Genomic DNA, 27,413 nt, shown 5'->3' with positions numbered 1-27,413 from the left:
TTGAGCCCTCGTTAGGATGAAGTCGGCCTTAGGCTTCTTCCATGACTTCCCGCGTAAGGGAGGCAACATGTTTAGCTTTGGTCTATCGCACAGCGTTGCTTGATCCAATCTAGCCTTGACATTGTCCTTTGACTTTTCCCAGTCCATGATTGTGTGAAGGACCGCCTCGGCGAAATTCTTTTTAGTGTGCATTACATCAATGTTATGTGGAAGAAGGAGGTCCTTAAAGTAAGGAAGCTTCCACAAGCACGACTTGTGTGTCCAGGCATGCTCTTTTTCGTATCCCACGAAGCCTCCCTTTTCATTGTCGACCACAAGACCATCTAACATCTCAAGAACCTGGGCACCTGTCATCATTTCCGGTGCAGAGTCTTCCACTATGACACCTTTTCGAAAGTTCTTCTTGTCTCTCCTGAATGGGTGGTCAAGAGGGAGGAATTGTCGATGTTTGTCAAACGATGAAAACTTGCCCCCCTTCTCCAACCGAAAGAACTCCATAGCTGACTTGCATATCGGGCATGGCATCTTCGTGTGAACACACCAGCCACAAAATAACCCATAAGCCAGGAAGTCATGCATGGAATAATGGTACCAAATATGCATTCTGAAGTTTGTCTTTGTGAATCGGTCGTATGTCACTACCCCTTCGTCCCATGCACGGACCAAATCGTCTATCAGAGGCTCCATGTACACACTCATATTAGCCCCCGGGTGTCCTGGAATTATAAGTGACAAGAAAATATTTTGCCGTTGAAAGGCGACGCCAGGTGGGAGGTTGAGAGGGATGACGAATACGGGCCAACATGTGTATGGTGAAGAACCCATTCCATAAGGATTGAACCCATCAGTTGCCAGTGCAATGCGTACATTACGAGCCTCGTCAGCTTTGTCGGTATGCTTCTGATCGAAGCTTTTCCATGATTCACCATCGGACGGATGTATCATCTTGTCAGTGTATCGACGTCCAGTTTTGTGCCACGTCATCTGTTTTGCGGATTCCTCGCTCATGAAAAGCCGTTGGATCCTCGGTATGAAAGGAAGGTACCTCAGGATCTTTGCGCCGACTTTTGTTTGCGTCTTCCGACCATCACCAGATTCTAACTCAATGTACCTATATGCCTTACACTTCGGACAGTACTTATCGTCAGCATGTTCTCCCCTGAATAAGATGCATCTGTTCAGACAAGCATGTATCTTCTCGTACGACATCTTGAGTGCACGAAGGATTTTATTTGACTCATACGTGTTCTTTGGCAGAACGTGATCATCCGGAAGTAGGGTGCCAACTACTGTCAACAGTTGATCGAAGGATTCTCTACTCCAGCTAAACTGGGACTTCACAGCCATTAGACGTGCAATGGCATCCAGTTTAGAAACATTGGTGCGCCCGTGAAGGGGTTGTTGTGCCGCATCCAACATGGCGTAAAACGCCTTTGCAGTTTGCTCTGGCTCCTGCTCTGCACTTCCTTCATCGAAAGCCATGTCATGGTCATTTAACATTTCTGCCACCCCGGCTTCAGAATCAAACTCCTCGATCCATTGTCTCATGACCTCTTCTCTCGCACGATGGCGTTCACCATGCATGGTCCATCGGGTATAGTTCTCTACAAATCCATTGTTGACAAGATCTTTAGTCATCTCCTCATATGTTTTCATTGCCTTGTTCTTACACTTCCTACAGGGACACCAGGCATGTCGCCGTCCGTTTGCAAATGCCTTCGTCATGAAATCATTGGCCTTCTCAATCCATTCATTTGTGTATTGACCCCTCTTCTGATAGCCCGTGTACATCCACTGACGGTCATCCATCCTAACATATAGACGATATTGCAGTTTAGAGCAATAGAGTAGTAGTGCTAGAGAAAAACCATATGAGATGATAAAGAGACATTCATGTTCTTGGTCGATTCACATAGAAGATGTTTGCTAGATTGGATGATGAGATTTTACCTAAGGTTGAAAGGCCGCTATGTCACTTGTAGATGGAGGAATACATGGAACCAATTTTTTTGTAGCCACAAACATCACTAGCAAGATTTATCGAAGATTGAGGTAGAGCATCAGCAGGTTGACAATCCCCTTTGCGTCTTTTTAGCTGTAAAGATATGCTACTTTTTTGGTACTACAGGTAGTACGAAGCTGCCATGGAAATAAATAATGTAAAGAAATATGCTCTTGCGTTTCCTGCCATGCCATAGACTGATGAGTTGTTATTTGCTCTAGGTGCTGGTTTCATACTGTTAGTTTCAAAGTTTAACCGTGGTAAACATATGGTATATGTATCTCATTATCAAAGCACTTCTTTTCTAGTACCTGTGCTGGAAATAAGCGTCTTTTTTAGTTAGTCGGTCTGTTTGAAATATATGGTATATTGTACTGCAAGTTCATTGAATTTTAGCAGGGCAGGCTCAATCATGATATCACAATAAAAGTTAGGAAAAGGTAAGATTTTGGTATGTCTTCTGTCAAAGCTTTCCTCAGTTTCATTTGATAACCTTATGCCCTGAGGTAAACTTTAGCCTCGCTGACTATGGACGTCCCTGAAATCTAAATTGCACTTGCATTTGGAGCCATGTTCATGGACCAACACGCATTTGACCGGACGGACCCGGGACCCTGGACCCGTCACGTCAACATCCGGGTAGGGGAGGGGATCTCCGACAGTACCGCCCGGAAGCTGCTGCTGCTTGCCTATCTCATTTCTCAATCCGTGAGTGCCTATCTGTCTCATGATTTCGGTTGGACAAGGTAAACACGGATGGTTACTGTAATAGACTAACAGTGGTCAACCTTTTGGTTACTGCCAGTCGGAGGAGTACGTATGCATGTACTTACTATGTATAGTGATGGATGTCAAAAAAAAAACGCAGGCTCTTTGCTGCTCCAATTCCTTTTGCTGATGCATGCCGGATTTATATTACTATATATACTATAAATGGAGTACTCCTAAATACTAATACTACTATGGCCAGTTGGCCCCCTTTGGACATTGGACATTGGACTTTGGAGTCAAAGGCGCAAAGCAGTCTCGGCTCGGATGCAGATGCACATTGCACAGCACAGCTGTAGCACATGCTCCAACAACTCTACTCCATGCTGGAGATCCTCAATTCAGAAATGGGAGCAAAATGCCTAGCAAGATTTGGTCGCAAGGCTTTTCGGTTAACTTATTGACAACATGATCACACTCCATGTATGTCAAGAAAAGATGAGTGTTCAGTAGAAGAATTTTTTCACAGATGTTGATGTCTTGATGACACATCTCTAAGGTGTTGTTTGAATCCCATCGGATTCTGAGAATCTAGATAAAAAGAATCACAACAGTTTTATTGGATTTGAGTGTTTTAAATATCTATGAGTGAAAATCCCTCTAAAATCAAGACTGTTTGATGAGATACTAGGATTTTGGGAATTTTTCTATGTGGATTCTCAGAATCCAAATGGTTCAAATGGGGCCTAAGTATTTAGGGATTCTGGTAATTTTAAGGTTCCTCTCCTTTTATTCCATACGGTGTTATATGTTAAACTTATGATGCTAATATGTTGCTTGTCAGGGTAAAACTTCATGCCCACCGGGTTGTGTTTGTGCTCAACAATCAAACTGGAAAATCGAGAAACTTTCATTGATTAACCTTCAAGAAATAGAAATCCTACAGTTCAGAGGATCTGAACATGAAGTTTGTTTTGTGAAGCGACTATTCAATTGGGCAACAGCACTGAACAAGATAACAGCATCCATCAACCACTGAATATTTTCTCTTTCTCTACTGATTTATCTCTTCTCTAATTTGCAGTGCTTCGGATAGAATCAAAGCAATGGGCCAAGTTTTATCAAAAGCAAGGGATCTATTGTACGATTGCAAGGAAATTACCGAGCGTTTGAGAGCAATGCTTCAGTCAGCAGATGAGCAGGTCCGGAGCTTGGAGGGGAGGAGGCGGCCACGGCGGCAGCAGTCCCGCGGTGGCGGCGAGTGACCGCCCTCCCCCGGTGGCGGCGGCTATGGGGGACCGCCCAGTGGCGGTGGTGGTGGAGGGGAGAGAGTGCTCGCCGCCGCCGTTGCTGCTGGGGCCCACCCCACCCCACCTCGCGGGAACGGGAGCGAAGGAGGGAGCACGGGGCGGCGTCGGCGGAGGGGATCGTCGTCCGGTGCACCGGTGCCGCTGTCTCTCTCTCCGTCTCTCCGGTGGCGGCGGCTGTGGGGGACCGCCCGGTGGCGGCGGTGGTGGAGGGGAGGAGGCGGCCGCGGCGGTGGGGAGGCGTGTGCGGTGTGTGTGTGTGCGTCTGTGCACGATTTGAGGGAGAAACGGCTGTGTTGAATGCTTCTGTTTATCGAGTGCCTAGATGTACGGCACTCGGTAAACTCATGTTTACCGAGTGCCCATATCTACGGCACTCGGTAAATATAAGCCTGGTACATGTTTACCGAGTGCCCAGATCTACGGCACTCGGTAAACAGAAGCATGGCAGCCCACTGTGGCAGACAGGTGGGCCGTGGCTAACCTTTACCGAGTGTTTCAGGTCACACTCGGTAAAAGTATTCATTATTTCATGCAAAACAAAAAAGAAAAAATGCCAATTTAATCCTAAAATTCACCAAACTTTCACATGAACTATTTCATGTCATCTATTTACTATCTAAAAAATTCCAAGTTCAAATCATATTGTTGAATTTCACTCTTAATAGAAATCCTACTCGTCATTATGAATGTTTAGCGTCTCTTTGGGAGATGTACCGGTTCGACAGCGACGAATGTAAAAATACTTCCAAAACGTTATGAAAATTTTTCTATAACATAGATGTATGCTTCAATGTTAATTCTTCCAATCTCGTGATTTATCGAGTTCGATTTTAATTATTACAATTAAATTTACACGATATGTACCTAATTTTCATAAAGAATGAAAATTTTGTGAAATATAGTAAATAAATCGAAATAAACACCATATTTTGGAATGGAGTACTAAATATCATATGTGGATAGAGGAAAAAGAATGAAGGGAAAAACAAGAAATTTGGTTGAATTTTACCGAGTGTTGCGCCAATACACTCGGTAAAAGATAGTGTTTACCGAGTGTTGTGCAGTGACACTCGGTAAACATTTTCGGTCTTTTTTATTTGCTATGGGCGCTTTACGGGCGGAGCTGTTACCGTGATTTTTGCCGAGTGTACGCTCATAACACTCGGTAAACATGTCATGCCGTGACGCCGTTCGGCGCACGGTTGCTATCCTAGGTGACGTGGCACCTCAATACCGAGTGTCTGTTTTTACCGAGTGCGCCCCTTCGGTAAACTTGTAGTTTTACCGATTGTCTTAAGTTACCGAGTGTGTGAACTCGGTAAAGCGGTCTACTACCGGGTGTTTTTGTTTTCCGAGTGTTGACACTCGGTAAATACTGTTTTCCGAGTGCCCCGACTTCTGACACTCGGTAATTGTCGGGGCACTCGGTAACTACACAGTCTCCGGTAGTGTCTGTGAGAGTGGGCCGGTCCTTAGACCTATGCTTTGGCGTGAGACAGACGAGTGGATTTTTTTAACCCCAGCCTGAAATTCGCTCCCACGGGGAGTCGAACCCAGTACCTGAGGAGTGCCGCCAGGTCGCTCTAACCAGCTGGAATAACGTGTTAACAATAGAGAGAGCGAGACAAATCGATCATGCAAAATGATGTCTGTGTGTTCCTCGTAAACAGTGTGTATATATATACATGGCCCATGTGGGAGGTTACAATTTTGAAAGAGAGAGAATGATGAAAAGACACTCTTTGAATTAATCCCTAATTGATCACTAAATAATAATTCTTAACACCTACAACGCATAGCCGCACACCTTATAAAAAAAGAAATGAGTAGGATAAAAATAGTATTGTTAGAAACATTTTTGGCATTAATTCCTTTTGCTGGAGGCCTCTGCCACCGCCTACCATAGGCCCTTCACACTGCCCTCCAATCCACTAACCAAGGAGGCCGCTCACCACTTGCCGCAATCCACCACAACTCGATCACGAACAACGTACTCTAGCGGCAAACCACTGCTAGCCTCTTCCGACACCAACACAAACTACTTCAAATCTCAACCCCCCTCACGCCACCTCTTCAACTACCAATGAACTGGCCTACTTGAAGTTCACTATATATGCAGTCCCTAACCACAAGATCCCTAGCCCCGACATGCTTAAATATAGAGGAGGACAAGTTACCTCATGAGGCACCAACGATTTAGATCTGGAGTGCACAGATCAGAGGTGGGGGTTGTTGGGGGGTGGAGGTGGAGAGAGAGAGAGAGAGAAAATCGTGTTGCAAGCTGTTATTGATAGGAAAGTAATATAAGGTTGAGCCAGCACCGCAGGATTTGTTTGATACCTATCTGATAGCCACACATGTGTGCAAACGTGACAACTGATAACACTTGCATATGCGGTAAGTAGCCGTAACAAAATGATCACAATATAAACGCATACAGTTTAATGGTTAGTTTGGCAATCAAGTTTATATAATTAAACAACATACCATATTTCATAGATATATATAATATATATAGGTTCACGATAATATTATACTAAACTCCAATATGCTTCTTACAATACAACCATCAACACGACCAAGCAGGTGTTATATATCTAGGTATGCATACCATCATGCCCCAGATTACTAAGACCAAACAACACATATATACCACACATGCAACGGGTGCATATACTAGTACATGCATACACACATATATAGCTTACCGAATAGTTATTATGGAAATATACAAACCATGCATTATTTCACAAAATGCAATGCAGATATAGATATAACATGCATATTTATGCGAATTTATGTCTTTGCCTCCACCCTCCATGTTCACTTCTTCAGTACTTGTACTTCCATATGCCATCCATCTCTATGGTGGTGGTCGCGGAACCTGCAGGGCCAGTCACGGACACCATCGATGAGATCTCAGTGGCATTAGCCTCCTTGTCCTTCTGTGACACCATCGAGGATGGACTACTCTCTGTTGCAGCACCATCGAAGCCGCCAGCGCCAGCTGCTCCCATGTCCATTTGGGCAACTGCTACTCCCATGCCCATCTGGCCAACGGCTACCGCCATGTCCATCTGGCCAGCTCCAGCCCCCATGCCCATCTGGTGGTAGAAGTTTATCTGTGGCGGCACGACTATCGGAAGGCCGAACAGGGCGCCGTTGATCTAGAGCCCGCCGGCACCATCGATGCCTGCCATAGGTAGCATCATCGGCGGCATCCCCGCCCCAACGTTGGGGTAGTAGGGGGCCACTAGGTCCATGGCGAAGTTTGGCAGGATGGGAAATTGCATCGGCATGGGCACGGGCACAGGCACGGGCAGCGACAGCTGTAGGGGCATATAGGGATGAGGATGGGCGGGATGTTGTTCTGATTCTGATCAATCTCAGCGCCGGCCATGGGCACCTGGTATGCCGGTGCAGTCGTATTCTTGATCCCAATGGTCTTGTGGAACACACGACTTACCACCCACTCATCCTGTGTGAATTTCATAGGTAAGTCGAGACTGAAATCAGATTAGGGTAAGCAAATAAGGCAAGTAGCATATGGATGTATGCATCATGCGGTGCTGTTACCAATACCACACATCTTGGAAGCTGAAGCTTTCATGGCCACGGCGGCGTTGGCGGCTGAGCTGGATGCGGATGCAGGGCCGGAGATCCTGTCACTGCCTTCGAGCCTATACTCATGCATTACCCAGTTGGTTTTATCGCCCCTGGGAGCCCTGCCCTTGTAGAAGACGAGCGTCTTCTTCATGCCAACCAGCAGCACCACCCCTTCTGTGGTGTTGTAGATCTCCTTGTCCTTGCCAGTTGCTTTCCAATAACCGGCCTTCGTGGCCCGGTTCACCCTCGGCCCGTCGGGTATTTGCGGTCCTTCTGGAAGAAGTACCACTCTTTCTTGCCCCATTTTGCTTCCTCCGCAGCATGCGAATCAAGCAACATATATTAGTCGATCACTAGCATGGCACTGCATGCACAGATCAAACAAGAACAAGGCGTATATGTATGTACAGATCGAGGCTGCTTGTTACATACTCGGGAGGTCCCATGGCTCAATCTTGTTTAGGTCGACCTCTCCGATGGCGGTGCAAGTGAAGTCTGTGTTGCGCACCTTGTTCATCAAGTAGTGTCTCACAATCTCATTATCACTCGGGTAGAAGCAAAACCCTAGAGGTAGCTCGTGGCCACCGGCACGAACAGCATTCATCTCGTCCTGCTGGGGTTGCGGCTGCTGCTGGTCCGCCATGGCTCTCTTGCTCCTCAACTGAGATAAGAATATCAGATCCAGGAAGCACCAACAACCATATGAAGCAACAAGCACTACGGGAGACGCGCTCTTTGCCGAGTGCTCGGTGCTTTGCCGAGTGTCGAAACACGGGCACTCGGCAAAGAGGCAGTTTGCCGAGTGCCGCACTCGGCAAATCCGGCCCTCGGCAAAGGCTGTCTTTGCCGAGTGTCAAACACTCGGCAAAGAGGGACACTCGGCAAACGTCCTATTTGTCGAGTGTCAGACACTCGGCAAAGAATAACCCTCGGCAAAATACCTCAGCCGACGCCGGTGGCCCCTCCGTCATTCTTTGCCGAGTGCTGGCCGTTAGTACTCGATAAACGTGCTGTCTTTGCCGAGTGCCGCAAGCCTGACACTCGGCAAAGAGGTTCCTTTGCCGATGTCAATTCCGACACTCGGCAAAGTATTTTTATTTTTTTATTTTTGTTTTCAAATTTTTTCTGTGGCATTTATACAGTACCTTGAAGCACATGTTCCAATTTGGAACTTTTCTATGACTTTTTGGTATATTTTTTTAATTTTTTATGTTTACTTGAATTTTTCTCGAAAAAGTAAATTTGAACTGCAGTGCATGAAATATTAGAATTTAGCGATTCAAAAAATGGTATTCATGTTTTTTTAGCGAGCAAGATGTTCGAAATTTCATGAATGTCCCCGCACATGGCCTCAAAATACACTCAAAAACATGAATACCATTTTTTGAATCGCTAAATTCTAATATTTCATGCACATGTAGTTCAAATTTACTTTTTCGAGAAAAATTCAAGTAAATATACAAAATTAAAAAAATATACCAAAAAGTCATAGAAAAGTTCCAAATTGGAACATGTGCTTCAAGGTACTAGTATAAATGCCACTAGAAAAAATTTGAAAACAAAAATAAATAAAAATAAAAATACTTTGCCGAGTGTCGGAATTGGCACTCGGCAAAGGAACCCTCTTTGCCAAGTGCCAGGCTTGCAGCACTCGGCAAAGACTATTCAAATTTTTTTTTTATTATTTCGGATTAAAAGAATCCCTGAATTTCTTTGTCCGAGTGCCCGCATCTCGGCACTCGGCAAAGAGCCGCCCCACTTAACCCTAGCGGGTCGGCCAGGCCCGCTCCCACTCTCTCACTCCCCCTCACTGCCGCGCTGCGCCCGGCCCCGCACCGCCGCCGCGCGACCACCGGCACCGCCTGGCCCCGCTCCGCCACCGAAGCAGGCCCGCCCCGGACCCCGACCCGGCCCCGGCTCCGCCGCCGTAGCCAGCCGGCCCCGCCCCGGTCCGGCTCCGCCAGCCAGACACGGCCCCTGCCCCTGGCACCGCTCCGCCACTGCTCCGCCGCCGTAGCCGGCCCCGCCCCAGCCCCGCTCCGCCACCGGTGGTGCCCTACCCGGCTGCTCCCCGCCCCTGACCCGCCGGAGTGGAGGAGAGGAGGAGCAGGGGATCCAGTAGAGGAGAGAAGGGATGTGGAGGAGAGGAGAAGGGAGAAGGAAGAAGGAGAAGGGATGAGAAGGAGAAGGAGAAGGGAGGAGGAGGAGCCTCGGCCCCTAGGCCACGCCCCTCGTCGTTCGTCCCCGCCGTCGTCCTCGCCCCTCACTGGAGACGAAGGTGACCCTGGCACTGCGTCGCCCGACTCCACCGCCACCCAAGGTATAAAGCCCCCCCCCCACGGTTGTCGGCCTTCATGCCTTGTATGTCATTGACGGCCTTCGTGCCGTACGTGGATGTGTGGGCCTTCGTGCCGTATATATGCTGTCGGCCATCGTGCCAGCTTTTTTCTTACAGGTTTTGGAAACCTCCCCATATAGGAGGTTCTACCGAAATTTTTAACTTATAGTATTATAATTCTTCTTTTGCAGAGCAGGACTCGTCGGAGGGGACCCGGAGTACGTAGGCGACCCCGATCGTCTTCGTCGGTGCTACGGTCCTGCCTGCACAGCGTCGCCTCGCCACTGCCCCGCTAGCCTGACTCCACCGCCAGTCCCTAGGTATAAATAACCTCTCTTCCTTATCTGTTGTCGTAGATCGGTGTAACCTAGTTAGGCGTCTCCCGTTCGAAACAGATACGGTTGGAGGTATGCGGATCTTAGCATATCTAAGACCGTATCTGTTTCAGATTGTCTACTTTTTTGGACAGCCCACGGATGTGTAGATGAGGTAGTTTTCATGTTCTGCTTTGATCCGAGACAGAGTTTCGGCACCACCTCCCTGTTGTTCTCCGGATACACACTCTCCCTTCCAAGACGTGTATCGGGAGAACAACAGGGAGGTGCTACCGAAATTCTATCTCGGATCGGAGTAGAGCATGTAAACTAACCTCATCTACGCATCTGCGGGTGGGATTAGGACCTATCCTCACCCATTAGACAGTAGGCACGCCGTTCAGATGCAATTGGTGGTTATATTACTCGCTCATGTATATGCTAGAGGATGGATAACCAGTGAGTGGATGTACACGGGCCGCCCAAGTCAGGCTGAAATTCACCCCTGAATGGATGGACAAGACCGAGGGTTTCTTGAACCAAGCATTTGGCAAGGCAACTAATGGAGCGAGAGACACATTATGTCCCTATAGCGAATGCGGAAATAGGAAAAGAAAAACAAGGAAGATCATAGGGGAACATCTTTGCAAGTATGGATTTACGCCAAACTATACCCGGTGGGTGTTCCATGGTGAAGCCCATCATACTGAGAGAGGAGGTGGTGAGACCACGCTTGGAGGCGTTTGATGCTGATGGTAGGGTAGCAGGATGGTTAGGTGACTTTCACGAAGCAACGTTCGCTGAAAGACCTACGGAGGAGGAGGAGAAGGAGGATGAGGAGGAGGAGCCAGAGCCAACCGGAAAGGCGTTCTACCAAATGTTGTCTTCGGCACAGAAGCTCCTACATGAGAAGGCAATGGTTTCTCAACTGGATGCCATTAGACGCCTAATGGGGTTGAAGTCCTAGTACAACATGAGTCGAGCCTGCTTCGATGGTATGTTGGCAGTTATTGGTGGGCTGCTTCCGGAGGGTCATATTCTACCGAGCAGCTTCTACGAGTCATAGAGACTCCTTCATGCACTTAAGATGCCGTATGAGCAGATACATTGTTGTCCGAAGGGGTGGGTCCTATTTAGGAAAGATCACAAGGATTCAAAGTACTGTCCAAAGTGTAAATCCTCTAGGTATGTAGAGGTAGACAAAGGTGATGGCCAGAAGGAGCAGCTTGAGATCCCCATGAAAGTCCTACGGCACCTTCCGATCATACCGAGGCTCCAACGGCTATTCATGACCGAGGAGTCCGCGAAACAGATGACATGACACAAGAATGGCATTCGATACAATCCTGATAAGATGGTACATCCAGCTGATGGTGAAGCATGGAAAAGCTTTAATCGCAAGCATCGTGACAAAGATCTTGAGGCCCGTAATGTACGTGTTGCGCTGGCAACAGATGGGTTCAATCCTTATGGAATGATGTCAGCCCCATACACTTGTTGGCCCGTGTTCGCTATCCCCCTCAATCTCCCCCCCCCCCGGGGTCCTCCTTCAACGGCAAAACATATTCGTGACGTTGATAATTCCTGGACACCCAGGAAACAAAATGGGTGTGTACATGGAGCTTGTTTATGATGAATTGATCAGTGCTTGGAATGAAGGGGTATGGACTTACGACCGAGCTACAAAGAAAAACTTCAAAATATATGTTTGGTACCAGTACTCCATGCATGACTTCCTGACATATGGGATATTCAGCGCCTGGTGTGTCCATGGGAAGTTCATTTGGTTGAAGAAGGGTGGCAAGTTTTTGTCGTTCGACAAGCATCGACAGTTCCTCCCTCTTAACCATGCATTCAGACAAGACACCAAGAACTTCACGAAAGGTGTCAAGGTGACTGACCCTGAACCTCAGAAGATGACTGGTACCCAGGTTCATGCTCAGATAGATGCTCTCGTGGTCAATCCATAGAAAGATAGTCAAAAGAAAGATAATCCAAAGAAAGATTGCTTTGTGGAATATGGTGTCGAACATATGTGGACTCATAAGTCTAGCTTGGAGAGGCTTCCCTATTTTTATGACCTTCTTCTTCCACATAATATAGATGTAATGCACACTGAGAAGAATAGTCACCGAAGCACTTTGGGCAACACTCATGGACATTTCCTGACAAGACAAAGGACAACCCTAAGGCTAGAGTGGACCTAGCAACAGCTATGCGATAGACCAAAGCTAGAGATGCTGCCTACAAGAGACAGGCAAGCCATGGAAAAGGCCTAAGGCCGATTACATCTTAGAAAAGAAGCACAGGACGGAAGTGATACAATGGATGCAGACTGTTAAAGTTCCCGGATGGGTATGCAGCGAATCTGAGGAGGGGAGCAAACCCATAGACTGGCCTGAGTCTTAGGGATGAAGAGTCATGACTACCACATATGGATTGAGCGGCTTCTTCCATCGATGGTTCGAGGCTACGTCCCTGAGAATGTCTGGAAGGTGCTGGCAGAGTTGAGCTTTTTCTTCCGCCAGCTTTGTTGCAAGGAGGTATCTGTGAAAGTGGTTGAGGAGTTGGTAAAAGCGGCACCTTTGTTGCTCTGTAAGTTGGAGAAGATCTTTCCACCTGGCTTTTTCTTATCGATGCAGCATTTGATTTTGCACCTCCCGTCGGAGGCATGAATGGGGGTCCGTGCAGAATCGTTGGTGCTATCCAATCGAGAGATGTCTAAAGACTATTCGCAAAAAATGTGGAAACAAAGGCAGGATTGAGGCTTCTATTGCTGAGGCATTCATTCATGAGGAGGCATCAAACTTCACAACAACATACTATAATGACAACCTTCCTAGCATGCATAATCCACCCGATCGGTACAATGAGGACGAAAATGAATCGACCCTTAGCCTTTTCAAAGGGCCACGCGGGAGAGCAAGTGGAGCGACCACAAAGACCTTGAGCTATGAAGAGTGGCGCAAGATCATGCTCTATGTGTTGACCAACCTTGACGAAGTGGAAACGTATCTGGGGTAAGTTCTCAACGAACTTGTTACATACTCCGTAACTTTTGTACATCCAACAACATTGTTCCTTGTCGGTGTAGAGAATTTTTTGATGAATCCTGGCATCATTCAAGGCCACCTTCTGACCATGAACGAGAGACCCTTCTTCAACATGGTTCGCCTGATTTCATTACATGGTTCCAAAAAAAGGTACCGGCCAACTTAGCTCTTACTAAGTTTGACGTTCCAAGTTGCCTAATTTTATTTCTCTCCTACTTGAACTTGTAGTGCCAAAGGGATGTGTCTATAAGTGTTGAATTACGACAGGTGGCCAATGGCTTTGACTATAAGGTCTTGTCATTTAACGCTTATGACGTGAATGGATATCGCTTCCACACAACAAGGTACGAGCAGAGTCGTCCCAATCCAAGGACCACGAATACCGGAGTATTTACGCCGAGCACTGATCAAGAGGAGTATTTTGGGACAGTTGAAGAAATATACGAGCTCGACTACCGTGGTTCCAAAGCACTTAATCCTGTCATATTCAAATGCCAGTGGTTTGATCCTGCAGTATCAAGAAAGTCCCATCAACTTGGGATAGTCGAAACTCGATAGGATTTCTTCTATCCAGGAGAAGATGTCTATATTGTGGCTCAACAAGCCACACAAGTTTATTATTGTCCATATGCTTGCAAAACCGACCCACATCTTCAGGGTTGGTATATTGTGCACAAGGTATCACCACACGGTAGATTACCTCGCCCAAACCCTGATGATTACAACTTGAACTCAAACACGCATGACGAAGAGTTCTATCAACAAGAAGAGGGGCTACCTAGGGATGCTTGAGATAGACTTAACCGGAGAGATCGAAATGGAAGCAGACGAGGAATGGGTTGTTGATGAGGACGCTGCAACTGAGGTGCATGATCCAAAGGACTTGGAAATGCTTGACGGACTACGACTAGGCAATGACAACGATGAAGATGAGGCTGTTGAGGATTTGGACAATCTTGATAGTGATGACGATACCTATCGTCCAGATAATCCCAATCATAAAGAATATTAGAAATACATGTAATACTATGTTATTTTGTAATTATATTTTCTTTATTTTGCATCTCTAATTAAGTACGTCTCGTTTATCTATACTTACTGGTTTACTCTTTTTAATTGCAGGTGATGGGGCCCACTAGGAGGAGCTGCCCCTTGGTTTACGCCAACTGGAGGGACATGGTGGCGACTGAGGAGGCGGAGGCATCAGAGAGGCCAAGGAGGCCGAGAGGCAGGCCTAGGCGGGAGCCGTTGACTGACCATGGGTGCAGCTCCTCACGCAACCCTATGCACGACGATAACCTTCAGCACACGGTGGATGGGGACGAGGGTCCACGAACAGAGGACGAGGAGGTGGTTCTAGCGACGGAGGAGGTGGCGACGGTAGGGGGTTCCACTTCCTCTGGTACGTCGAAGCCCTACCAACGAGGTCCCGCAAAGCTCCCAAAGCGACCGATACCTGTTGAGAGGCACCCACTGATTGCACCTGAGGGCAATAAGTAAGTAACTTCATATGTTCTTTATTTGATATGTTGAAAAATCATAATAACAAGTAATAACTATTGTGGACCACTTGTGCAGGAACTGGGTGCTTGTGGACCAGGCGGCCCTGGCACGTAATGTGAATGGCATCCTAGGACTTCTGTGCAAGGAACACTTCCCTGGCCTGGTTAGGAAAGGAGATTAGGATTGAGAGCCAGCCTAGACGTTCGACCACTATGCCCTCGTGCAGGATGCTCTAGATCATAATGGCATCCGCTGTAGAAACAAGGCAGATCGGGTGATTAGGGAGTTGTGGGTAAGTCTTTCTTGCACTACATTCCTCAATTCCTCGCATTCATTGGACATTCTTGAAATAAAATAATAGATACCTCGTGTCTTTATGCAGGACTTCTTCAGAATCCTAGGAGGGATAGGAGGAAAGTGCGTATCAGGTGGCTTACGCTTCCTGTAAAAGGCATGTCACAGACTTGCACTACGAGTCCCGCATCTAGGCCCACATAGACTACAATGCTAAGTTCCTACTCAGGCGTGTCAACAAAGAGGAGGAAAGACGGATGATGCTGACAAGGGAGCAGTACATACAGGTAAATACAAAACATAAATATTCATTTCTTTTGAGATTAAGTATGCCTAATTTGATCTTCTGATATGTCGTCTACTTGATGTCCCGTAGGCGATTCCAAGCTGGTGCGCCACCCACCCCAATTGCTGGGAATATATTGCGGAACACCTGGTTGGACAGGGGACTGGCAGAAGAAGCACGAGGAGGCCCGCGATAGGCGTTTGCAGATGCCAGGTGTACCTCACCATCAGGGCAGCCTGCAGCCTCAGCAAATATGCAAAGGCATATGTAAGTCTCCACCATTGCTCTAATCTTAGCCACGCACTCAATTCTGCATCATTTCTAGCCACATGTTGTTGTCTTTCTCGTAGTCGGATGCACACGGTGGCCAGCCAGTTGGTCAACTCAAGGCATATTCTCTGGCTCACATGGGCAAGGCGACGGCTGACATCGAGTATGACCCAGATGTCCTGGTTGAGGCGTACACCAACTCCAGCGTCCACACCCGCCTCTCTTCGTACACAGAGGTGGCAAGGTCAGTCCATGGGCTAGGCTATGATCCGAGAACCGAGGAGCGCCTTGATCCTTAGCTCGTGATGAGGGTGGGGCAAGACAAGAAGCATGGACGGTTCTGGATTGGCAACGGTGTCCTCGACACGGCCTCTACTCCTCCTCTCCACCAGCTCCGAGCATCGAGCACGAGCTCAAGCGTGACCATACGCTAACGGCCGACCACGGTGTCGGCACTCCAGGTAAGCATTCCTGTTTCATTCATCGTTCTTTGACTTTTACATACCTTACCTATGCATTATTGAAAAATTGGGGTCAAATGCTGTAGGCCCAGGTGCAGGAACTGCAGGCCAAGCGGGAGGTCGAGCGGCAAAGTCTACAGGCTTTGGAGGCCCAGCGGGAGCAAGATCAGCGGCAGATGGCCGAGATGATCAAGTTCATGTAGCAAATTGGCCAGCAACAAGGTTGGGCGATCCCACAGACGCTGCTTGCTCTAGATCCACCTCCACAACATCCTGATTCTACTCCGGTGAGTATAAGTACGAAGTTTTACTTTCCATGCTGAAACTTAGAGAAACCTAGTGAAACCTAGTGGTCGTGGTGGTGGTGTGGTAGTCATGGTGGTGTGGTGGTGGTGGTGTGGTGTTGGTGGTGGTGGTCACGGTGTTGTGGTGCTCATGGTGGTGGTGGTGTGGTGGTGGTGGTGATCATGATGGTGATGTGGTGGTGGTGGTGGTGAAGTGTTGGTGATGACGGTGATGTGGTGGTGGTGGTAGTGGCGGATATTTATCTTGCATATTTATCTCTTCTCTTGTCACTCACGTGCAATCTCTTCTATTTTGTGTAGCATCAATCAGGGGCGGCGTCAAACCACATCGGAGGGTCGCGGGGATCGCACTTTGGGCCATCCCAACCCGGACCGTCGCCGTGAGCTTCAAATGGCAGTCGTTGTGATATAATGCACTTGTGAACTTTGTGAACTATGCTTGTGTGTTTGGACTTTGGACTTGGGAGTCGAGATTGTGATACTTGTATGCTATGTTTATGTTTATGGTGGATTGTGATATACATTTGTATTATATATATATATATATATATATATATATATATATGTGTGTGTGTGTGTGTGTGTGATATATAGTTGTGTTATATATATGATGTATATCTTGTTTGCAACGATGAAAGACTAAAAACAAAAAAAAATTAAATTTTTTCACTTCTTTGCCGAGTGTTATGACCAAGCTGGGAATCTGGGACACTGAGCTTCCCAGCTTTGCCGAGTGCCATGGTCAAGGCACTCGGCAAAGAAAATAAAAAAAACAAACAAACTGCTTTGCTGAGTGCCTACCTACAGCACTCGGTAAAGAAAATCCAAAAAAAAAGAAAACAAGCTTTGCCGAGTGCCAGATGCAGACACTCGACAAAGCATTTTTTTAAAAAAAATAAAAAACACATTTCTTTGCGGAGTGCCGACGCGTGGCACTCGGTAAAGGGGTCGTCACCGTGACCTGGCCATCACGGCGGCTTTTCTTTGCCGAGTGCCGTCGTGGCACTCAGGAAATCCTTTGCCGAGTGCCTGACACGCGGCACTCGGCAAAGAAGCCTTTATCGTGAGGGGATATACCGACAGCTCTTTACCGAGTACAGCACTCGGTAAAGTCTTCTTTGCCGAGTGTAATTACACTCGCCAAAGCACGCGTCACCCGTAGCGAAGGAACAATCTCCAGATAGTACTGCAAAAAATAAAGCATACGTACATGCACAAACTCTTCTTGACCTACCGGTCAGTCACGGATGCAGGACGGGTTGTTTTCGTGCAGTGAGCCGGGCGCTGCAGCGCGGATTAAATAGACAGGAGGCGTGTTTGCGCAAGAACCTTTCCGCTGAAGCTTCGGACCCCTGACTGACTCCCCTCTTTTCCGGTGGTGTCTGTTTCTACTAGGCATTGGACTCTTGTTCTTTCCAACTGTGCCACACTTGTCCTCACTCACCCGGGCTCGCTTTTCCCACCAGGGCCTCGGCTGCTACTGGCAAGAGGCGCCCGGGTTCTCGAATGTCTCTGCCTGCGTGCGGCGTGCAGACTGCCGGTGACCTCCCTCCGGTTTGCCTGCCCTGGCCTGCGATTCCTGTGGACGTATGCGTCCACCGCACGCCACTCATGCTTGTAGGCTTGCTTCGGCTTTCGTCTCGTCTGCATGGAGAAGAGGGCTGCACGGCTGGAGATGTGCACGCATTATCGAATGAGGGCTGCTGCGGCTATATGCTACAAGGCCTTCATGATGCAAGGCTGCGGACAGGATGGCCGGCGCGGGGTCCATGTTGTCTCACATGCAGTGCAGGGGTTGTTGTAGATGTAGTCAACCAGCGAGGAAAAGCAGGCCAGTGATAGGTTGTCGTGATCTGGTGCTAATCATTGCGGCGCCGGAGCGTCGTGTTCTTCACTACTCGATCAGTTTCAGGTGCATGGAGAAACGCTTGCGCGCGCGGCATTGTACCGATGCAGTGTGCTGTCTATGGTTGTGTGTGTATGTAGACACACCCCGACGTATCTATTTGTTGGACGACATGATGTGTGTATAACATGTGCTCATTGTCACTCAAACACCGTCCATAGATTTAGTGTGCGTTCAAGCGCGTCGGCCCTGGAAACCATGGTCAGTTTGCCTGTTATTGAGCCAGCCAAGGGACAGGTGGCAACGACCGCTTGATTTATGCATGCATGCATGCAGGGGATATTTTCCTTTTCAATTCCTTACTTTCTAAGGAATTAATTTAGTAAAGTTGTGTTCTGATCCATATTGATTCGTCACACATTGTGCATGCATATAGACGACAAGAGTCAGCCTGTTCGCTGGGTCATATTTGGCTTATAAGCCATGGCTTATCAGTCAATAAATAGTATTTTTCTCTCACACTAAATCAAGCTAACAGTACTTTTAGCCATGGCTTATAAGTCAAACAAGTCCAAACAAACAGGACACATGCCTACGTGCAATTAAAATGGCATGGCATGCTAGCTTTCCCTAGAAAAGTAGGGGCAACGTGTGCTTGCCCATGGGTGCCATCTCATCCAGGAGCGGCTTTTGGTGTGTATACGTAAATGCACATGCTTATCAATTTGCTTAACCTGAATGGGGCTGAAATCCTCTGTAATCATCATATGGGAGTGCCCCAACCAAAACAAATCGACCCAACTACCACACAAGCTACCGCAGCCACACTTTAGATATAGTATCAGGAAATATACTTGACATCACTCTTTTTCCTGTTTTGGCGCACTCGTCTCATCAGCAAGATCTAATTTCATGTTGGTATAAAAATTATATAAGTAACATACAATTGTCACCATACAAAAGACCACCCGCTGCATGCTGCCGCAGCTCCAGGGCCACGTCGACGAGCACCTCTTCATCTCGCACGGCAAAAGGCACCATTTGCTAAGGGGAAGGCCGTCCTGCAGGAGGGGAGGCAGTATATATACCTGAGCAAATCTAGCCCGGCCCGGCGGTCCGGCCTGAGCCCATCAGGCTAAGCGCGGCCCGTGGCTGCTTACCAGACGGGTTGGCGCTAGTTTTCATAGCCCGAGGAAAAAATGGGCTGGGCTGGCCCGACCTGACTATTTGTTAAAAGCACGATAGGCCCAACAGGCATATCAACCGCTGCAGCGTCGCTGGATCTATCAGTACCATCCATCACCTTGCCGGAACGCTCGTCGTGGTGGCCGGAATAGCGGGTGGTGGCGCTAGGGTTCATGGGGAAGAAAGGACGGCCCTATGGAAGAAGTCGCGAGGGAGGAGGCAGGTGGACGGGGACTCGGTGGAGGGAGAAACAGAACGAACCGGTATTCTTGTGTAATGAGCGGCAGTGGTGGGTAATTCCCCACAAACTCCAGGAGGACATACAAAAGGCTGTTTTCTAGAGTACCCCTTGAGGAGCTCTGAGAAAAACATGGAGTTGACCTCTAGCTCCACCTTTTTGTTGGAGCAGAGTTTATGGAGTTTGACCTGTTTAGCTAGCCAAGTTTGGAGCAGAGCTAGAAAAAATGGAGTGGAGCAGTCCCAAACATAGCCTTAATTCCCAACAGACAGTCGATCAGTACTATCTCTGGTGTATAAATGAGAGCTGAAGAGATTAGGTTTTCACTGTTCGCTTTTCCTCTCACTCTCCGAGAGCCTCTCGTTCCAACGGCGGCTGAACAAGGCAGTCACCAAGAAAAAGATCGTGAACTCTGGAGGCACTAGCTGGCAGCAGAGCGTTCATCTCAGGTACGACCGTACCTCTAACCCTCTAATCCTCTCCATCTGGCTGTGCTCGAGATTGTTTTTTACTTGTAGGATATAGTCGAGCAGATCTGCCGTGTGAGAGCAGCATCTAGTTGTGTTCGTGACTTTTTTACTGGTAGGGTGGGGTTCGTGTTTGTTCAACTCATCTGTAGATTCGTAGACTTTCGATGTTATGCTCTATAAAATATACGTACTAATTAGTAGGCTTTGTTTTCATATTTAATCTAGAGTTGAGACTTGAGAGAGAAAGGTCACGTGTTTCCTCTAGATCTATTTAAATATTTGCAGAGTTTTAGTTTTTGCTCTAACAATGCAACATTTGTAAGGGCGTATAGAGCTTGGAAGATGAGCCGGTCGATCGAAGTGGTAAATGATCGTGAAGAGGGGGGCCAAGCAGAGGTGGAGCTGCAGGATGAGCCTAGTGGAAAACGTCGCAAGAAGTCTGCTGTTTGGAAAGATTTTGAAAGAGTTAGAATCTGATGACCCACGATTTTTGCACAGTTCGCTTGGCTTATACGTCGTACTTTTTTAGCCAATGAATAATATTTTTCTCTCACAACAGATCAGTCAACAGTACTTTCAGCAATGACTTATTAGCCAAATAAACAGGGCATTTGAAGATTTTGAACAGCAAGAAGTCTGCTGTCTGCAGGCAGCGACGAGGCCATCGAGGTGGCGTACATGAACAACGTCTCCTTCCGCCTCCCCGAGGAGTCGCTGCTGGAGGCGCGGCAGTACGGCGACAACGACATGGCGGTGCAGGAGCTGCCGAGACCAGGCCGCCGAGCGTGTTCAGCTTTACGGACCCGGCGCCGATCCCGGTCGGCCCGACGCGCCGCTGGAGAAGATCGAGGCGACGCGGAAGGCCACGAGGGTGCGGTGGTTCGCCCACAGTACCAGCGGTCGAGGTCGTGTTCTAGAGCATGGCCACGATGCAGAGCGACTCCAACACGATGCACCTCCACGGGCACGACTTCTTCGTGCTCGTGCAGGTACATGGCAACTACGACCCGGTCAAGCACGTGAGGAGCTACAACCTGGTGGATCCGCTGCTAAAGAACATGGTGCAGGTGCCGAGGCTTGAATGGGCAGTTGTCTGGTTCGTCGCCGACAACCCCGGGGCAAGGTTCATACATTGCCACTTCAAGTTCCACATCGCCGTGGGCATGGCCATGGTGTTCGAGGTGGCCAAACAGAGCCACGCCGGAAGACACGCTGCCCCAGCCACTGTCAGATCTTCCAAAGTGCATACACAAGAAGGAATAAAAAGTCCTCCGCTATTTGTGAGCCTCGAGAGTCCACGTCCCTGTGTCACTTGCCCCCGCGTCAACCCCACGTGGCGGCACCGGCCAGGACCTGGGCAAGCGCAAGGCGGAGGAGGAGGAGCTCCTCTCTCCTCCGTTTGCCTCTTTCCTCCACGCCCCTGACGACACCGGCAGGGCCGGCCGGGGCCGCTCCGAGGCCCGGGCAGCCGGATCCGAGGCTCTGGTGGCCAGATCCGACGCCCCCAGGCTATGGACAACGCTCTCCACGGCGACAATGGTGGAGGCACGGCGCAGGCTCGAGGCACCGGGTGCAGTGCCTTGCGGCCGGATCTGGCGGCCCCTGGGAAGGGTGCCGCGCCCGGTGGAGGCTGGCGGAAGCCAGCAACGTCGGCAACGAGTTCCAGAGCCAGCGACGAGGGCCGATAACGGCTTTGGCGTGCGGTCGTGTTGCATGCGCGACAGGCTCCGGGGTCATGGCCCGCAATGACGAGGCGATGGTGGCTGTGCGGCATGGCGGAGTGGGCGGCGTGGGGCCGGCGGAGGCTGCTGGAGGCCTCGCATGGCATGGTTGATGCGGGGCCTTCTCAGCAGGGGTTGGGATGTTGGTGGGCTGAGCGACTTGGGCTTCTTTTGATCATAGCCCTCTTCTCCCCATGCCTTTCTCTTTCCTCGGGCTGGCTTCTGTGGTGGAGCCGACCAGATTTGCTTGCTGCTGGCCGGCTTTGCCGGTTCCGGCGAGGGGCGGACTCTTAGACGACCTTCTCCCAGCGCTTCCCCTGGCGGCCAGGCCAGCGCCTCTAGGGCCGACTGTCGGGCGGGGCTGTTGCTGATCCTTCAGCGCACCATATCTCCCTGGTAGGGTTCGGTCTCCGGCGCGATGGTGTTTGGAGGTTGATTGAGGTCGGGGTGAAAGCTTGGACGACGACTGTCGGCGGACGTCGTTCCCTTCTTGGAGGCGTCATTTCCTACCTCTTCTCCTACCAGTACTGGATATTGTAGGTGAAAGCCTTCCCTTGGCGGACTACCTTGTCGACGTTTTTAGCGTTTTTTCCTCCTTGGAGGTATTGCTAGGCAATCCAGTTCCACGGTTGCTCCTTGCCATCCGGCCATGGTTGTGCCTAAAGCTGTGTTGTTTGGTGTCTGCTAGCGGGTCGTCGTGTTTCTTCAGTCCTTGTTAGTTGTTAGTTGAGTTGTTAGTTGGGTCGATTCGATCAAGTTGGAGGAATTAGTGGCGTGAGTTTTGATAGTTGTCCGTTTTTACTAAAGTTGTGTAAGATGAGTGGAGCACTCTCCTCAGTTATATAGTTTTTAGGCCTAGTTTTCATTCAAAAAAACTGGACAGGCACCTACCTTTTTTTTCTTCGCCTAATAAAAATCGCGGCAAAACTTTTGCTGTCTTTTCTAAAAAAAGAAGGAATAAGAATATAGGAAGTGTAATACAGTATTAGTATATGTTTATATTCGAGGAAGTTTGGAAAAGATGGACATCATATTTATATTTAAAATGAAAAGAAGATCCACGCTACGGCTGGTTAAGGTATCTTGCATTGGAGAAATGCTATTGTATTAATTGCCTTATTTTTGAGTAATTCTTGTGACGACACAAGGCAGTCTCGTTTTAAATAAAGAGTTTTACTTCGATAGTCCTTTTAAAAAAATTTGCACGAATCTTATAGCATCAGGGTGTTTAATTATAATTAATTTTGTTTTAGATATGGATTGGGCCGGTCCTATCCATGCCCAAAGAAAACCCAGCGCTTCGCTTACCACAGCCCAGATTCCTGACGATCTCTCATCTGCCCGTGGCAGGGCATTTCTGCTACAGACCTGCCTTCTCGAGAGGGCGGAGGCCAACTCGATCTGTCGTCAACTCGATAGCCGGTAGGGCAGGTAGTGGCACGAGCCATCGAGGCGCCTTCCCCACGCTGCATCCCCGCCCTGGCGCTAGTCTCCTAGTCAGTGCGGATGGCGACGGCGGCGGACGAGGTGGACGGTGAAGACGGCAGCCGACGGCGGCGGCTGGTGGTGGACTCTGCGTTAAGGCACGACAGGACGGGCGACGTCACTGTCTGATTGGCTTGCGTGAAGCGTGATTCCATGACAGACTAGAAACATAGGCACGACCTTGCCGCGCCATACTAGATCGGGCCAGTTCATTTCTCGTGGCACCCGTTACGTCTTTGAAACAAGGAGTATGGGCTGCTATGTATGATAATGTCAGTTTTTTATATTAAAAGTTGAGTAACTTTGTAGTAACAATTATTTTTTGCAGACTGTTTGAAATAGATACTAAAAAAGGTTAATCGATGTGATTCTGACCTTCTGAAAATGATGGATACCCAAAATTGATTGTAATTCAAGTGTTGGGCCCATATTGGACAGTGTGCCAGTGGATCACTCACGTTTTGTTAGACCAGTCTATGTTCATTATGTATCCTAGCATTGTTACTTTCTAAGGGTAAATTTATGGGTCATAGTAGTACAAGTTGCATTGTATCGATTAGATTCTAAAAATTGTAAACTAAGTTGGTGTTTGGCATAGCTCCTCTTGAGGGGCTCCTCCAGAGGAGGTACCGAAAAATAGATCCTTCGGAATAACGTTTGGCAGGGCTCTTCCGCATGAGCCAGAGCCGGAGCTGAGAAGGAGCTCTGTCAAACAGACCCTAAGTTTTTTTTTCCTTATTGTCTCTTGGTAGAAGTGCAGCATTTGTATTTTTCGAAAATAAAGGGAAATTGTTCTCGGATTGAATGAATAAATTTTAATTTTTATCAGAAGTCTTTTGTGTCGTGAAGATTTGGGTACCTTATAGTTTTTGTTATATTTTCATAGTGAACATGTTATGGATCTTTATCCGGTCCTTTTTTCGTTAGAAAGCAAATATTGTAGTCTATGAAATGTGATATGTCAATTATATGTGTGTAGATTATGAACACGTGGCCATATGAAGTGTTCATATGACATAACAACATCATGCAAAGGTAGTGGAAGCAACTTTTTTATTTTTTCATACTTAAATTGATTGTAAACTATTTAGCAAGCATAAATCTAGGTAAATCAGTAACTAAGTGAGATATGCACGAATGGAGCTAAATTTTTTTACCACAAATCAAGCATCACATGAATAGGCTACCATAAAATTTTAATAATAATTGGAGCAAGATAACTACAAATATCAATTTTACACAAAAAGCATAGGCAAGCATCTACAACAAAAATTTTGATATTTTGTGTTTACTGCATGAATCTACATATGTCGAGCTGAACAAAATTCGTTTTGTCATTTTTGGATTTTTCTATAAATTACTATGCATTTATCAATTTTCAGCCGATTTAAAGAATAAAAAGAAAGGTAAACCTAATAGGACAAACGCTTTCTGTACTTTTTTCTTATTCTCAGCGTGCTCTGATGTATTGTCAACAACTGTTAATATGAGTCAGGAGATTTTGTATTGGGAACCCTAGAAAAGCTTTAATTCTCTTTTCCTCTTCCACGAGCGTTGAGCAGAGGAGGGGACGGGCCAATTCCGGACGATTCGGTCCACGTGGTCGCCAGGCGACGACGATGGAGGGCCGTGTGGGCAGCGGGGTGCTCGGCCGCACCAGCAGGTGGGCCGAGCCTTGCCATGGGTAGCTCGTGACCACCGGGCCACGTGCGCAGGCGGCTCAGCAGAGCGGCGCACGCACGCACGCACGGTGCGAACTGCGGACGCCGGCGTCTATCCATCCAGGGAAGGCCACGGCGGCGACGGTTGGCCGGCCGGCGAGCTGCGACGGGCCTCCGCGGTCCTAGGGCCGGCCCTCCGGCCGAGCCGCGGCCTGCTAGCCACTCGCGCAGGCCCGGCTGCAGCGGCGCAGCATGGCAGCGACCGCGGCACGGCCGCCGGGGATGGCCGGGATCGCCGCGGCGGGGGCGTGGCCGCGCGGGGCCGGGGCCAGGGCCGGTTGTCGCGGGCGCCTGCCTGGCTTGGAGTCACGACGGCCGATGGGAGCTGCGCCAGCACTACGACTCTACGAGACCAGCGATAGAGCGGGGGATGCGACATGCGAGGCATGGAACTACGGAAGGCACCTAGGTGGCTGGTGCCAACATCCGCCCTCCCGTTCCTAAGACAAATGACCAGAGTCGCGTGACTGGCTGACTGCACGAATCTGGGCTCCGGTATGCCAAGGGGCCCAATTCAGATCAAAGACGAAATTTATTATAATTAATTCATCCTGGTGCTTTAAGATCCGTGCAAATTTTTGAAGAGGGGCCACCGGAGTAGAACTCATAAATAAATTGATTATTGTATTTTTTTCTGATTTAAACACGTGAAATACAAAAGGTTTGCGTTTACATAGATGATCTTTTTGTTCTTGAATTGTTTTTTATCTTGTATAAATTCTGCATGATGAAGAAGTAAATATAACATCATCTTGATGGTTAATCCACCAACCTTCTTACTGGTCACCGCTACTAGAATAAGCTCGGTTTTGGATTCTGGCAAAGTTCGTCAACGCTACGACGGCCTACCGCTGTCATGGGCGTGGGCCATGGCAAAGGCAGCAGCGCTCTATTCATTTGAGCTGGTTTGGCTTATAAGTCATGGCTAAAATATTATTAATTAATTTGGTATGAGAGAAAAATACTATTCAGTTGGACTGATAAGCCATAACTTATCAAACAAAAACGACCAGACAAACACGCTGTAGGACTGTATGTTTGGCTGCTGACGAGGATTGTAGCGGCAGAGGAGGAGTGTAGGATATATATACCCGGTTTGGTTACCCGGTTTAATGTGGATTATATATATGTATTATATATTCTTACCTTCAGCTCTATGACTTTATACAGGAGTGGATGGTTTGGAAAAGGATGATAAAGCTAGGTTATCATGGGATTACAATCAATTCTAAACATTGGTCATAGTTGAAGATGCCTAACATACTTTACGGTAATGGTACGCATCTTACGTCCGACACGAGCTAATCGTCAGACGCTCCCGCAGGCCCACCGCCTCGTTGCTTGCACTTTTACCCCGCCGCTCACTTTGGCCACGAGTTTATTAAAAAAATCATCCAGCCCTTATCACTTCTGCTTCCTCCTCCCCTGTCACACCGCCTTGCAACTGCCCCGTTCTAGACGCGGACACGCACTACCCTCGCTGCTGTTGCGTGCCCCGTCGTGTGCGCTGCATGTCGTGCGCGCGGCCCTGTCGGTGTTTTCGGATCACCGACGAGTAAATTTGTATTTGTGCGTCTGGCTAGGATGGTGTGCTCGGAGGACTCAAGGATTTATACTGATTCGGGCGGAACGTCCCTACGTCCAGTCCGTTGCTGCTCGTGTTACCGACACTTAGTTTGCAGCAGGGGTTACAAACAAGCGAGAGAGAAAGAGGATCCCAATTCTCTGGTGAAAGGAGTAAACGGGTGCTGAGAGCTCGCTTGCCGCTCAGACATGTGCTCGTGGCGTGCTCTTGTGTTCAGATCCCCTTTTTATGGGGCGCCCAACTTCCCCTTTTACAGGTGAAGGGAAAGTGCCGGTTACAGAGGAGGAAAAGGAGAAGAACGAGAGAGAGAAGAAGGCTTTCAGGGTTGTCGGGTCCTTCTCCTTCGTGTGGGTCCCGCCGATCCTGTAGATGTCAACAGGGACGGCTCCATGTCGTGGCCCTGTTCGTCACTGGCGCCATGCGCATGCGTCATCTGCCAATCATGGCGTTCCACTCCGTCCCGACAGACATCGTGGTGAACTGACGCTGCCTGTCAGCGTCCGTACGAGGATTAGGTAGAACAGCACCGGCACGCCCGACATTATTCTTGATGTGAATCCCCAGGTATGACCCGTCATGGCCATGGGTTACATCGAGGCGTGCCAGCCTCTTCCCTGGCGTCATAGTTTTAACCTAGGCCCATACGCTTAGACCTAGAGTGGTTGGAGGTGGTATGGGTCCCCGTCGGACGAGACGGAACTGGCATCCTCGA

At 48.5% G+C, this 27,413-nt stretch overlaps 2 pseudogenes; one reads left to right on the top strand and one right to left on the bottom strand.

Annotated features, from left to right (window-relative positions):
• The window catches only part of LOC136460428 (putative laccase-19), a 36,767-nt pseudogene extending 15,315 nt beyond the window's left edge, over positions 1-21,452 (top strand).
• On the bottom strand, positions 6,852-8,269 carry LOC136457987 (NAC domain-containing protein 20-like; annotated as a pseudogene).
• Positions 21,453-27,413: the final 5,961 nt, after the last annotated feature.

This window comes from Miscanthus floridulus, chromosome 6 (genome assembly GCF_019320115.1).
Source record: "Miscanthus floridulus cultivar M001 chromosome 6, ASM1932011v1, whole genome shotgun sequence".
Classification (NCBI taxonomy): Eukaryota; Viridiplantae; Streptophyta; class Magnoliopsida; order Poales; family Poaceae; genus Miscanthus; species Miscanthus floridulus.
The sequence above is the reverse complement of the archived record's forward strand: the minus strand, read 5'-3'. Positions and strand labels throughout refer to the sequence as shown.